Here is a 15129-nt window from a genome sequence, read left to right as displayed (position 1 = left end):
CCATGTTGTCTTGGTAGAGATAGTCGGAGTTTAGGGTAATGAATTACTTAAGTGAAGGGTTTAGGGTAATTCAATATGTTTTTACTTGCCGATGTCCGACTTTCAGCGACCCTTACTCAATTGTCGGAGATGACAGTCGGAGGCGATTGTCAGAGATGACAGTCAAAAGCAGAAACAATAGTTGGAGACGTGCTAGAGGTGACGACAGACGACTCTGCTATAAAAAAAAATATGAACAGTAATTTTTCCATTTTTTATATTATTTAAAAAAATAATAATTTATTTTTAAAATTTTATTAATATATTAATTTTATTGATATTAAAGCCTAAAAATTGCCCTTATCTAATATAACCCAAATAAAAATCATAAAAATCCCACGAGACAACATGAAGCGGCGTAAGAATTGTGGACGCGGACACACTGTCTCATCTGATCAGCAAAAAGAGTACAAGTGAAGGATCATACATCAGATATGTTAGCTGCTACGTTTTTATCTCTCCCTCTTCTTTTTTAATTTTGGGTTTTTATGGAGGCTTGATTGCACATGTCACATTTACGCTAATGTGGTGCTGTCTCCTCCGGACTGTGGCGTAGAGGAGAAAAACAAAACAAAAAAGAAAAATTGAGATGATGAAATGTGGGAATGAAGGGTGGAGGAGGACAGAGAGATAGCTGTCGCCCTCGTGGTAGTGATGTACAAGTGGCGCACATGCAGACTGACTATCTAGCGGGGTCCATTTACCAGATTTTTCACTGAAGAAAAATAAAAGAGGATCACCTGCCTTGACTTCTTCGTCCTAGTAAAGCGTGGATGAATGATGATGATTCCTTCCAACAGAATAGAACAAACAAAAAATGGTGAACTCATCAGTCTATGTATTTTACATTTATGCTCTCGTTTATTTATATATATATATATACTTGCGAGTGCAAAAGCCACTGAAGTAGGGAGTTTGATTTAGGCTAATAAGTTTGAAAATGCTTAAAAAATAAGATATTCAAATAAGCATTTATTTTAGGCTGAAATTATATTGGGAAATTTTTTATTAGTACTCTTATTTTCGGTTTAATGTCACTTTGATTCTTAAACTTTAATATGCGACAATTCAATTCCCGAATTTGTAAAATGTTGTAATCACTTGTCGTTAATTCCGTTAAGTGATATTTTAAAATAATATAAATGCCATTCAAGTGTCATCTAATTTTATTTATTAATTATCTAAATATTGACAAAAATTAACAGTCACAAATCCTTGCCTCTTTTATTCAAGAAAGTTGGGGTCACTAGAATGCCCACTTAAACGTAACCCCAACTTTCTTGAATGGAAGAAGCAAAGATTTTAGACTGTTAATTTTTTGTCAACGTTTAGATGGTTGATAAAGAAAATTAAATGACACTCTAAGGGTATTTGTGTCATTTTCAAATGTCACTTAACAATAGGTTAACTGTTGATTAATAGTAGGTACTGGATTGTCACATTTTAAAAATTCGGATATTGAATTGTCGCAATTTAAAGTTCGGTGACCAAAATGGCACTAGGCACAAAGGGTACTAATTGAGAATTTTCTCTTATATTAATAAGTATTTATTTTGGGTTGGAACTACATTAATAAGTGATTATTTTATTTGAGAAGTCTAAACTTTAAGTTTATTTTTAAGTACTTATTAATATTAAACAAGTGCTTTTTTTTCTTTGCCTATTTTGATCCATCACCTCATTTTGAAAATACCTATACTACCCCTATTTAAAATAGTACATTTCACAAAATTGTAAGAAAGGTTGATCTTTGATTTTTAATGTTCATTTTACAAAGAATCTTAATAGGTTTCAGCTAGTCTTGACTCAGCAACGGTTCTTTCCGAAGCTTCCCTAAAACAGAAAAAGCCGTTTTTCTTTTTCCCATTGTAATCAATTGGTGTTCAACCTGTAACATCCCCCTTGTTTCGTTCTCTCGCCCCTTGTCCACTTCCATCGCTGCCAAGCTTGTAGAATAAGCAAGGTTCAAGCAAATCATAGATAATAGGCCAGTATGCCACTGGTTACTGCCAGATCTTGCAGCAGCGGTGACGATCCAAGAGAAGGGATAGAAAGAGAATGAGGAGAAAGGAAAAATGAGATCAATAGAGATTCAAAAGACACAAGGGCAAAATGAACAATTCATCCTTTTTATTATAATTTAATGATAATGACAATTGTCATAAACAATAAGGATAATTTAAGATAATAGTTAAACAATAAAAATATAATTAATCAATTAACTTAACCATAAGAATAATTTAAAAAATTTGCCTTATTATTTGTTCTCTAAATTGCCAAATTATCAACTTTGCTTCTCCTTTTTGGAATTTCCGGACTATTATTCATTGGGATAAAAATCATAAAATACAAATCCCCCTATCTCTTTCGTTAATCAATTTCGGTACTGTTGCCCCATATTTCGAGTTCCAACCTTGGGCAACCAATAGCTTGAATTGGAAGATATGAACTAATCAAGTAATGATGTGATATGCATCCTGAAAAGAGCATGGTGATTATGTAATTACTTGAGGAATTTGCTTTGAGTATGGTGATATTATAGCTGAAGATTATGACTCGTTAACTAAAAGGATTAGTTTGGGCACATCCCAAGTGAAAATAATAAAAAGACAAATAAGCTACTACTGTTGGCCAGAAAAGGATAAAAGTCAAAATATAGGATTTTTTTTTGTCTTTTAAAACGCTTAATAATTGTTTGTCTAACGAGTAACTGTCAATTTGAAGATTCAAATTGTATCTGAGCTCGATTTGATTAATGATCAAATCTCGATCGTTTTTTCTGACATTCATTCAACTTAAAATTAACTGCATTAAACGGATGTTTGAGTAATCGAGTCTAAATTTGATATTGATGGGGCAATTTGGTCGTCCAATGTTATTATGACACGTGACATTTTAGGACAGCTGGGTGATACTCGGCATCACGCAAACAGATCATTTTGGACATATGGCGATTGTATCGGCAATCTTGGCATCACCCTGGTAGGCTGAATTATACGTGAACAGTCGGGACCTCAGGTTGGTGTAAGAGGCGACTCGCTTCCACCGAACCTCCCTAGCCTCGACAAGACATCAGGCCGGCATGAGAGGCGACCTACTTTTGCCGACCTGACTTGAGTTCAGTTAGCGACCTATCGGGCAACCTCCTCCTTAATCGGGTTATTGTCTCCGACTTCCCCGGGATCATGATGCTACATCATAAGAGTCAGTTATCACCTCGTCTGATTTGGGCGTGACTAGATAAGCATTATCCACCTACACGGATTCCATCTACAGGTGTGAAACCACCTCCGAATAATATGAGTCGATAATCCCGGACGTGTTTCATGAGGCTCACGACATCCCATCTATATAAGTGCCTCACCTCCAACCTTAAAATGTATGTACAACTTAGCTCTCACAACTCTCTAACTCTCTCACTTTTAGCTCTCTCAAAAATTTCTAATTCTTTATTTTAAACATTAAATTACCCACCCCAAATAAAACAACCCGAACACTCTGATATTATCCTCTTACAACTCAACCAGACGACTTCATCAGTCCGACCTACGAACTGTCCGCCAGCAAGAAGATGTAAGATCATGCATCATCAAATATATAATTTGATCGAACTGAGAAACTCAGGCTCATTAATTTTAATGGGATTGTAAGCCGTAGATAGCCCTACACAAAAGAAAATGTGTCCCTAGAGGCACGATTTGTCCAGCATATACATGGCTAAATTCATTGTCCTCTTACATTTCCCACTCTGACGTTAGGAGCAAGGCTTTAAATGAGGGAAATGATTGACAGTGGGGGATCTACTACCACTGCCTAGACGGCTAGACCAAAAGTAGTATGGTAAAGGAATGGTGGTTGTCTTGTATTATTCTTCCCTCTCTTTTTTTGGGGGGTTGGATGGGGTAATGTTGAGTAACGTAATAATGATGTTAGATCTGAAAAGAATTGTTGTTGGAGCACCTCCATTTTTTATATATATAGAAAGGGAACACCCATAGGAAATAGACCATGAGACTGTGAAATGGATTGAATTTATCCAATTTATTTTAATTAGATGGGATCAGTATAGTAGGATATGATCCTGTTTATTAATTAAGTCAAGTTCTTTTTTTTCCCTCTCTCCATGGGGTCACCCCTAATTCAAGTGGAGGTGGGATTCAATCCAAGTCTCCGTTACAACTAATAGGATACCTTACTAATCAACCGATTGGCACCTTACAAATAAGGTCAAATTCGATTGTTGCTTGAACCAATCCACTAAGATCCAATATGATACCATATATGCCCATGACCAAACTATCTAAGTATGTGTTTGGATGAAGTATATGGATGTGCAAGTGAATTGAATTCCAATCTATAATTTATATACCTATAGGATATCAGTTCTAATTTGGATTTGATTCTCAATGGAAAATACTTAGTCTTAGATACGATTATATCCAAATTTGATCTAATCCATTTGCAGACATATAGGCCATAATTAAGTGAGTAGGATGTTAATGGGTCTGCATCATCTGGAACCAACCTAAAGCAATCTCAATTCTCAACCCAACTCAGTTGAATAGAGATGGGATAATGAACCCACCTTACCCCACCTCAAGCTGCAATGGCAATAGGTCAGGTTTAGTGTGAATCCATGATCCATCCCAACCTCAAGCTGACTAAAATTGACCACCCTAACCTGTGGGTTTCCCACCTAACCTAATCCATTGGCATCCCTATCAATGGTGTTTTTAAAGAGTTAACACCCTTACACAACTATCTATTTCATATTAGTATCTTCATTTTTTATATTACTAGTAAGTATGCATGTGATTTGCATGTGGCAATTTTTTATGATGATGATGATAATAAATAATATATTTTCTATTTTTTTCTATTGGCTTAGTTTGGAAGGAATACAAATGCAAATATGTAGAGCGCAAAACCTTATATTTTGTATTATTTTTTATGTATTTGCACCGTACATGTTTGTATTTGTACTCTTTCCAAACCGAGCCATATTTTTTTTTGTATTTTTTTGTTTATAAAGATTATTCTTGTTTGTGACACTTATTTTTGTTTAATATGATGAATATACGATATTAGGGATGTGTCCAAATATTTCCTATATTTTTTTTTTGTATTTTTCATACTTTGTGTGTTTTCATATTTTTCAATTACTAGTAATTAAGCACATGAGTTGCACATGAGAAATTTTTCTTCATATTAATTACTTGAATTTTAGAAATATCATAGTTAAGATAGAAATTGAAAATTAGCAAAACTAACAATACGATTAAAGATAAACTTAAATATTTATTATTCAATTATGACATCATGGGTTATTTTGAAAATGTTAGATCACTAACCCACATATAGATAAGAAAATAACTTTGCTTTTGGATTAATTTTAAATTAGGGAAAATTATAGTTGGAGCCAGTTGTACATTTAAAATTAGGCTACAGGTTGGTCCATAAACCAATAAAACTTTGACAATTGACTCTACATTTCAAATTATAAAAACCCTCGCCATGTCATTAGAGGCTTACGTGACTATTGCTAACATGGGACTCTTGATTCATGTTGAAAACAACAAAAAGCTTATACTGAAATTGCCCTTTAATGTTGGGTGATTGAAAAAAAAAAGGTTTTTAGTCTCTCTCTCTCTCTCTCTCACACACACACACACAGTCATCTTTCTCTGCTCAACCACTATGTGATTTGAAAATAAATAAAAATGGATTTTTGGTTTTTGTATTTAAGTTCTCTATATCAATTTCTCTCATTCTCTCTCTCTCTATCATTTTCCCTCAATCTCTCTCGTTCTCTTTCTCGGTTGATCTCTCATTCTCTCTTAATTTCTATTGTTCTCCCTCAATTTCTCTCCCATTCCCTCTCTCATTTTTTTATTTTCTTACATACTTATATGGTATTAATCGGATCGTATAAAAGAACATGAGACCAATTTGGTATGGTTAAAAAATTATTACAACAATTTAATAAAAATTCACAAGAAGCTCTTAGCTATGAAATTTATACCAACTGGAGAACGATAGAGATTGAGGAATAAGGAGATATTGACCGAGAGAAAAAGTGAGGAAGAAGAATGAGAAAGATGAGGGAGAACAATAGAGAGAGGGGGGGTTTTGATTTGGCTATAGATCAAAGCTGAGAGAGTGGGAGAGACAGAGGGAGCAAGATATCGAGAGATGACTGTGAGAGTGATAGAGAAGGGAGGGAGATCGAGAAACAAAGGGATTGAGAGGGAAACTTAAAACCTATTTTCGATATAAGTTTTTTGCTATGTCCAACATGGACTAAGAGTTCTATGTTAGCAACAACCACTTAAGCCTCCAATGATATGGCGGGGGTTTTTATAATTTGAAATGTAGAGATGGTTGATAGAGTTTTGCTGGTTTTTGGACCAACCTGCAACCTAATTTTAAATATACAACTGACTTTGACTATAATTTTTCATTTAAATTATATATTTCATTTACATTATTAAAATATTTTTATGTATCACACTTAATTGTTTGTCTATGGTATTATTTGGCTCAAACCACTAACCCACCATCTAAAAAAAATTGTTTGATAAAATTATTTCTTATGTACGAGACTTATTTTTATTCAATATAATGAATGCACAATATTAGAGATGCACCCAATATTTTATTTTTTATAAATATATAACATTAGATATGTACTCAAAATTTTCTCTATCTTTTTTTTTAATTTTTGTGATTCTTTGTATTTTTTATTATTTGGCTATGACATCATTTCATTTCTAGGTAGATTTTGAATTTGGCATTCCATTTTCATCATTAATAAAAATACTTATTACATTTCATAGTTATTTATTTTAATTTTTATTATTTAATTATGACTTTATTTATTAATCCATTTAACCCAAATGGTCGAATTGCTTACCCACCACTGGGAGGGAAGAAAATGGTTTTGTTTTCAAATTACTTTTCAAAATATTTATTTTTATATTATCAAAATTAATATTGCGGATTTAATTACAAGAATTTAAGGATGAGAAAAATATATCTTAAATATAGGATTTAATTAGATAGAATAGGAAAATATTTTTATTTTCAATTGGTTTTAAATTTTACATTCCATTTCCATCGTTAATAAAAACATTTCTTATTTATCATACTTATTATTGTTTAATATGTATGTTAAAAATGTTTCCAATTTTTTTAATTTCTATTTTTTTCATTTTATCTATTTTTATTTTTATTATTTAATCATGGCAACATGGATTAACCCATTTAACCCAAAATGATTTAATTTCTTATCACCACCTAAATGAAAACACTATTTTTAATGGGTAGATTTTAAAAGTATAAGCTTTTATGTTATTAGAATTATTAATTTATTAAGTATGGATTTAATTAATAGAACTTAATGATGAGAATAAACAAAAAAATGACTTAAATATATGATTCAATGAACATGAATGCAAGTTAATAACTTAAATTTGGATTTAATGAGAGAGAATTGAATGCATTGAATATCTTTAAATTACCTCTTTAACTCATTTAATATCAATAACCAATTACCCTATTTGCCCTCATTTTTATCAATATATTTAAATATAGAGGGATAAATTTTGTCTTTAGAAAATTCCAGAAATATTCTTGAGGTCATTCGTACTTTTTAAAGTAGTATAAATTATTATTATTATTATTATTATTATTATTATTATTATTATTATTATTATAACATCTAGGATTGACACATTTGACCCAAAAGGTTTAATTGTTAATTTGTCACCAAATAAGAAAATAACTCCATTTTTTTGTTGGATTTAAATTTGTATTTTATTTCTAGCATCAATAAAAATAATTATTCATTATCACACTTATCTATAAGATTTAATGGGGGGAATTGAATGAGGAGAAATTTAATAGTTCAAATTACATTTTATACTCTCACAATTATATAATAAAACACAACAGTCTAGAAATTTTCTCCTTTTTCTAAATTTTTAATTTTTCTAATCCACATTATTTTGTCTCTAGCGAATCAAATTTCTCACGTCCAAACCCAGTAACGAATAAAATTTCTTTATATCTCTTTATTGACCACATAAGATGACTCTATTTCTCTGATTCTGACCACATCTGATGGCTTCTCCTGGAGTCGTGCTAAACTAGCTATGCCACGTCCAATGGACTCTCCTAAATCATGTTCAACTAAGTAACCGGGTTGGTTTACTTTCTTTTCATTCCCAACACTTCTTTCCCATTATTCTCACAATCATAATCCTCCTCATCTTTCTCTGTTTTGGACGAAAATAAGGGCATGAATATCCAAAATGCATAAGCTAGCAGAGTAGGTAATATCCCCTTCCCCAATTCCTTTCTCCTTTCTCTGTTCTTTACCCACTTTTTCTCTCCTTTTTTTTCTATTCTAAATCCACTATTGATCTCTTTGTTTTGGACAAAAAGCAGGGGCTGAAAAGTAAGGGCAGAAGGACACCACTATTCATTGTTTTTCTCTCATTTGTTGGGTGGAAGATCACCTTAAAGCAAGGGGCGGAAGGTTCTTTCTTCTCCCACTTATTTATTTTCTCTCTTGGATTGTTTTGAAAGGCATGTCCTCCGACCATCTATTTCGTCTTTTGATCAATTTAGGCTGAGTTTGGAAGGAGTACAAATACAAATATGTAGAGTGCAAAACCTTGTATTTTGTATGTATTTGCACTGTACATATTTCAATGTGTACTCCTTCTAAATTCAGCCTTAGGAACATAGGTTTTATTTGAAAACTTTTAGAATAAAAACTGAGAAATTTGAAACAAAAATAAAGAGTTTACTGGCCAAATCTAGCTTTTCTTGGCTGGTTTTAATGCAAAGATTGCCCAATGACATCTTTGCTTCAGTTTTGGATGCCTAAACTAAGGTTGTGTTTGGTTTGAAGAAAAAGGTAGGGAAAGGAAGGGAAAGGCAAGGAAACCTATACAAGGTTTGTACATGTTTCCCTTCCTTTCTCTACCTTTTCCTTCAAACCAAACATAGCCTAAGTGAAAAAGGACTCTATTTAGATACCATGGTCGCTATACCTAGCGACCACTGTAGCTCGACCGGGTCAAAAGATGAGATCTATAGGTCCAGTCCAGTTTTAATGTCCGACCAAGTCCCAATTCAAATCCATGTTGGCATAGATCGGTCTGGATCATCTTTTTGATCGGGTCGAGCTCGGCTTAATGCTTTAATTAATATTATGATTTAAGTATTTAAATTATATTTAAATATAAAATTAAATTACATTTAATTGTAATTATATTTAAACTGTAATTAATTGTAATTATATTTAAATATAGGGAAAATTTCTTAAACTACCCATACGATTTAGCTAATTAACTAACTCTACGCTTACTCTTTAACAATTGTCTTAGAGTATTCCTAAGCTTTTTGACAATTGACTAAAACCTCCCCTAACGTTAACTTTCTGTCACACTCAGTCACATATCATCACATGACCGATATTTTTTTTCAAAAATTCCAAAAATACCCTTTCAAATCTCTCTCTCCTCACCTCTTTCCCCACATAGTGGACTACTCTAACATAGATTAACCAAAAAAATCTTAGATCTGAGTATCTCCATGCTGAAAGACTCAGGCTCCATGCTCCTCCGGTGGTTAGATCTAGTCCAAATCTTATATTTGAGTATCTCTCAGATCTTAGATATGACAATCTTTCAGATCTCATATCTGAGACTCCATGTCGTCCTTCTCAAACTCCATGTCATCTCCCTCACCGGATCTCAGATCTAAGACTCCATGTTGTCTCCCTCACCAGATCTCAGATCTGAGACTGCATACCATCTCTCTCAAACTCCATGTCGTCTCCCTCACCAGAATCAATTCCACGGTTCGATACAATCCAAATCTCAGACTCATGCTGCTCCTTTGGCATCATTTGAAGCTTGTCAAAATTTGGTGATCGAGACACAAATCTCAGTCCAGACCCCCTTTTTCGATTTGCATATCGCAACCTAGAATCAGGCATCAACATCGGATTGAACCTTCTTTCTTATTTCTTTCTCTTGCATAGATTGTCGTGACCACCCTTCTTCAATCTGCACATCGCAACCTATAACTAGGCATCACACTCCCTGCGCTCAGATGTGCTTTGTTTTGTGGTGGTGGAGCTCCATCTCTCCATTTGTTGAAATAGGCAACAGGAAGGAGAGTGGAGAAGAACAATATGGAGAGAGAGAGAAAGAGAGAGAGGTGGAGGGAATGGGAGAGCAACTATCATTGCTGGTTTAAGTTGCAACGGCGGTGGTTGGAATGAAGTCAACTAGTGGGAAACTCGAGCTCCTTCCTATTAATCATCAAACATTAATAAAAGAAATATGTGAAGATATTAGTTAATGATGGTGGCCATCGGCTATGTGCCGTTTGGTAGGAAAATCGTGTTATTGACGAGAACCATCAACATCACATGTAAGGTCATCTCCTCAAGATTCTTATGTTTTCTAAGCAACTATTCTCATGTGTTGTGGATTAATTAACCAGTTGTAGTCGTACTATCTTTTGAGCAACACTAGTGCCACTACTAGGTAGCTTAATGGCGTTAATTCATCGTCGAGAGAGAGACTTAATAGTGTTAATTCATCGTCGAGAGAGAGAGAGAGAGAGAGAGAGAGAGAGAGAGGAATCTTCACCACCAATGGGTCCAAATGGAGAAGACAATGAGCATTAGATTTGTTGATGGAGAGAGAGACAATGGGAGAGAGGGAGAGATAAATGAGAGAGTGAGAAGAGGTCGAGAAAGAGGGAGAAAAAAGGACTTTTCATCCTTTTTCATTATGATTTAATGACAATAGCAATTGTTAGAAACAATAGGGATATCCTAAGACAATAGTTAAATAGTAAGGATAGAATCAGTCAATTAACTAAACACTAGGGGTAGTTTAAGAAATTTGCCCTTAAATATAATTGAAGTTATAATTTAAATTATATATTAAATTAGAACTAATAGTGATTCAATTTCAACTATAATTAATAGTAACTATATTTTAACTTTTTAAATTTAAAATTCTATTTAAATAAAATTTAATTTATAATTTAAAATTAAATTATAATTAAACTATAATTGATAAAATTAAAGTTTGTTGAATTATATTTAAACTATATTTAAATTATATATTTAAATCCCAATGGTTCAACTATAAGATTAATTATCAATGAATTACAATTTGAAAATAAATTATAAAATGACAAAATAATATTCAACTATATTATTTAAATGAAATTCACTCCAGACTATAATTAATGCGAATTACATTTAAATTGTATGTTAAATTTGCATTATATATTTAAATATAATTTAAGTTTTAAATTAAATTATATCTTAAACTATATTTAAATATATTTTAAACTATAACTAATATTAATTATATTTAAGTATAATTATATAATTAAAAATAAATTAGAAAATGAAAAAATAATTGTTAGTTTGAATAATTTATATTTTTATTATTTAAAATAAAATCCATTTCAAATTGTAATTAACAAAAATTAAATTTAAATTATATTTAAATATAATGCAAGTTATCATTTAAATTATATTTTAAATAGTAATTAAATTATACTTGAAATTGTAACTAATATAATTAAAATTTAAATCGTAATAAATAGTAATTATATTTTCAATTTGAATTATATATTTAAATACAATTTAAGATATAGATAGCAAAAAATTACATATATTTACCAAAACTTGTCATAAATTAGAAGAAATGAATAGAAATTAGCCAAGAAAATAACTAAAAATAATGTACCAATATTTCTGAAAGATAATATAGTTTCCAGAAATTAATAGAAATAGCATAAAATTACCAATAACTAACAAAAATGGTCATAATTACCAAAATTGAATTAAAATTGTTTACAATGAATATGATATATTACCAAAAATCAACATAAATAACCATTAATTATTGAATTATTGTTAAAATATTATATACTTATTTTATAGTAAATTCACAAAAAAAAAATCATAAAAAATACAGAAATTATAATAAAGAATATGATAATTATTAGAAATAGATAATATGATACTCAAGAATATGATAAATTAATTTTCAATATTTTCAGAAAATATGATAATTTCCAAAATTAATTGAAATAACAGAAAATTATAAATAATTACAAAAAATTGTCATTGATTAGTAGAAATGAGCAAAAATTAACCAAGAAAATAAAAAAAAAGTAGATTACCAATATTTTTGGGAAATATGATAATGTCCAGAAATTAATAAAAATAACAAAAAATTACCAATAATTAACAAAAATTGTCATAATTACCAAAAATTATCCAAAAAATGAATTAATATTATTTCCAATAAATATGATAGATTACCAAAAATTAACATAAATAACCATTAAAAGTACTTTGTGAAAATATGTACTAATTATCAATAATCTTCAAGAAATTAATAAAAGTAATTACAAGACTTTCTCAAAAATAGCAAGAAATTACCAAAAATTGTCATCAGTGGAAATGAACATAAATTAAAATACATTGGTTTTTTCGTATTGATTATAAATCATATAATTTAAGCATTACAATCCTTGCCTATGATGGTATTAGTTCATAGTATTATAATGGAAAACATAAAAAATGTGTTTACTATTATTTATTTCCATTGTTTTGCTTTTGCTTAACAAAGGCTGTGCATCGCACAGGTTCCTACTAGTATATACCTTAAACATAAAATTTAATGAGAGGGATTTAAATGAGAAGAAATGTGGTTGTTCAAATTACATTCCTATTCTACAATCAAAGCAATACCCAATTCAAAAATTGGAGTATTTTAGCCAAACAAAAATTCCAAATTATCATTCACACTTTTAATGGTAGTATAGAAATTGGGGTATTTTAGTCAAACAAAAGTTCCACGCTATCATTCACACTTTTAATGGTAATATAGAAATTGGGATATTTTAATGAAACAAAAGTTCCAAACTATCATTCACACTTACAGTAATATAGATACTTGCCTCCCTTATCAAATTTGGGATCCATGCTAATGGACTTGATGAACACAATTTGTATTTTGACACCTGTCCCGTAAATATCTCCAACTTATCCTTGAAATAATTAAAATGAAATGTGGTAAGACAGTTGTCAAAGTATTTATTAAGTGTGCCCACATCGGAATGTTCTAGATCCCATGTTTACAAACACATTGACGTGTTCACTTATGATTCTATACATAACATGTTACACACAACTTTACAAGAAGCAGATCTAGACTTAATGTGCTCACAAGGGTGTACCTACTTAGATGTGGCCTTGCCCTAATCAGCCTTCAATGAAAGCAACGTTATTCAAGGAGGACATCATCACTATATTTAGTACATCATGATACTTTTTTTGGTAATATGATCAATGTCGTGCAACATGTATTTATTATTAGGATGTTGCTAATGTTATGATAAAGAATTGGGATATGCTCCTCACAAAACGTGCCTCACACCGACTTCACAGCCACATCCTACCCTGTATTGGGAACATCTTTCCATAAATAATAAATACAAGCACGAGAAATGTTCCTGATGTGTGGGAGCAGATCTGGACTCTATAATAAAGTAAAGAGAAAATTCTCGATCAGTACCTTGTACTTTGGCTCGAGTGACAATTTGGTCCCCGAACTTTAAAATGCGACAATCAGTATCTGAATTTTCAAAACGTGACAATCCAGTGCCCGGACTTTCAAAATATGACAATCCAATACCTGCCATTAACCTGTCCGTTAATCAATCATTAAGTGACATTTGAAAAGTCAAAAATGCCCTAAGAATGCTATCTAATTCTCTTTATCAACCATCCAAACATTGACAATAAAATGGACAGTCCCAAATTCTAGATTCTTCTAAACAGTCACCAACGTTTTTAAATAGAAGAGGCTAGGACTTGGGATTATTCAGTTTTTTTTTTCAACGTTTGGATGGTTGATAAAGAGAATTAGATGACATTCAAAGGGCATATTGGACTTTTCAAATGTCACTTAATGGATGATTAATGGACTGCCACATTTTAAAAGTTCGGGCACTGAATTGTCACATTTTGAAAGTTTGGATATTGGATTGTCGCATTTTAAAGTTTAGAGACCAAATTGTGACTCGAGCCAAAGTACAAGGTACAGATCGGGAATTTTCCCTAAGTAAATATATATGAGAATACATTGCCTTAAGTTTGCTGCTATGAATCAAGGTTTAGGGTATAACCGCACAAGAGTGAGACTGGAAGAGAACAAACTTAGACTGCATTTGTTTACAATGTCAATGCCGGTTCAATTTTACAAGCTGGTAAGCATGCATTTGTATACCGATAATGATAGTTATCACTTGGAAGACATGTTTGTACTCACAATTAATACAAAGTTTGCACTCATTGTTGATTAATGTAAAAGAGAGAGATTTCGGTATTGCGATCCACGTTTCTACTCATTACAACAAAAAAATCGTTTAATTGGAATACAAAATTTATCCATAGAAAATTAAAACAGATTATATTCATGAACCGGTCAGAGGGAACTTTTGAATGGTATATATTTGCTTTTTACACTAAAAACAAAGGAGCTTTAGAAGACAACTTTTTGCTCGTGAGCAATAAGATGATACCTTTTTGCATCATGAAGACAATAGTGGTGGAGTCCCCATGGATAATTTATGGTAACCCTTTTTCAGACCTATTTGGTATGGTTAACATAAAAAATATGACACACCAGTTACTTAGATAATTATATTGTGTGAACCATGGTTTTTAAAATCGGACTAGACCAGATGGTCAGGTCAGAAAAACCGGGAATAGGTCATTTGACCAGTTTTGTTTTATCCCAGAATCGTTATTTTGGCCAAAAACCGCTGATTTAGTCAGTAAACCGTTGAACTGGTCAAATGACCAAAAACCGTTGATTTGCCCAGTGATTTTTGACCCTTTTTAAATTTTTTGTCAAAACGGGCCAGTCCTTCAGTTCAAACAATTGGACTGTTTGACCTGAGAACTGAACCTCTGAACAGTTTGGTTTTAAAAACCTTGGTGTGAACTATACAACTACTCATTGTCCTGTTCTT

The sequence above is a fragment of the Nelumbo nucifera genome, chromosome 6 (genome assembly GCF_055504915.1).
Source record: "Nelumbo nucifera cultivar China Antique chromosome 6, China Antique-T2T, whole genome shotgun sequence".
Taxonomy (NCBI): domain Eukaryota; kingdom Viridiplantae; phylum Streptophyta; class Magnoliopsida; order Proteales; family Nelumbonaceae; genus Nelumbo; species Nelumbo nucifera.
This window is presented reverse-complemented; position numbering follows the sequence as displayed.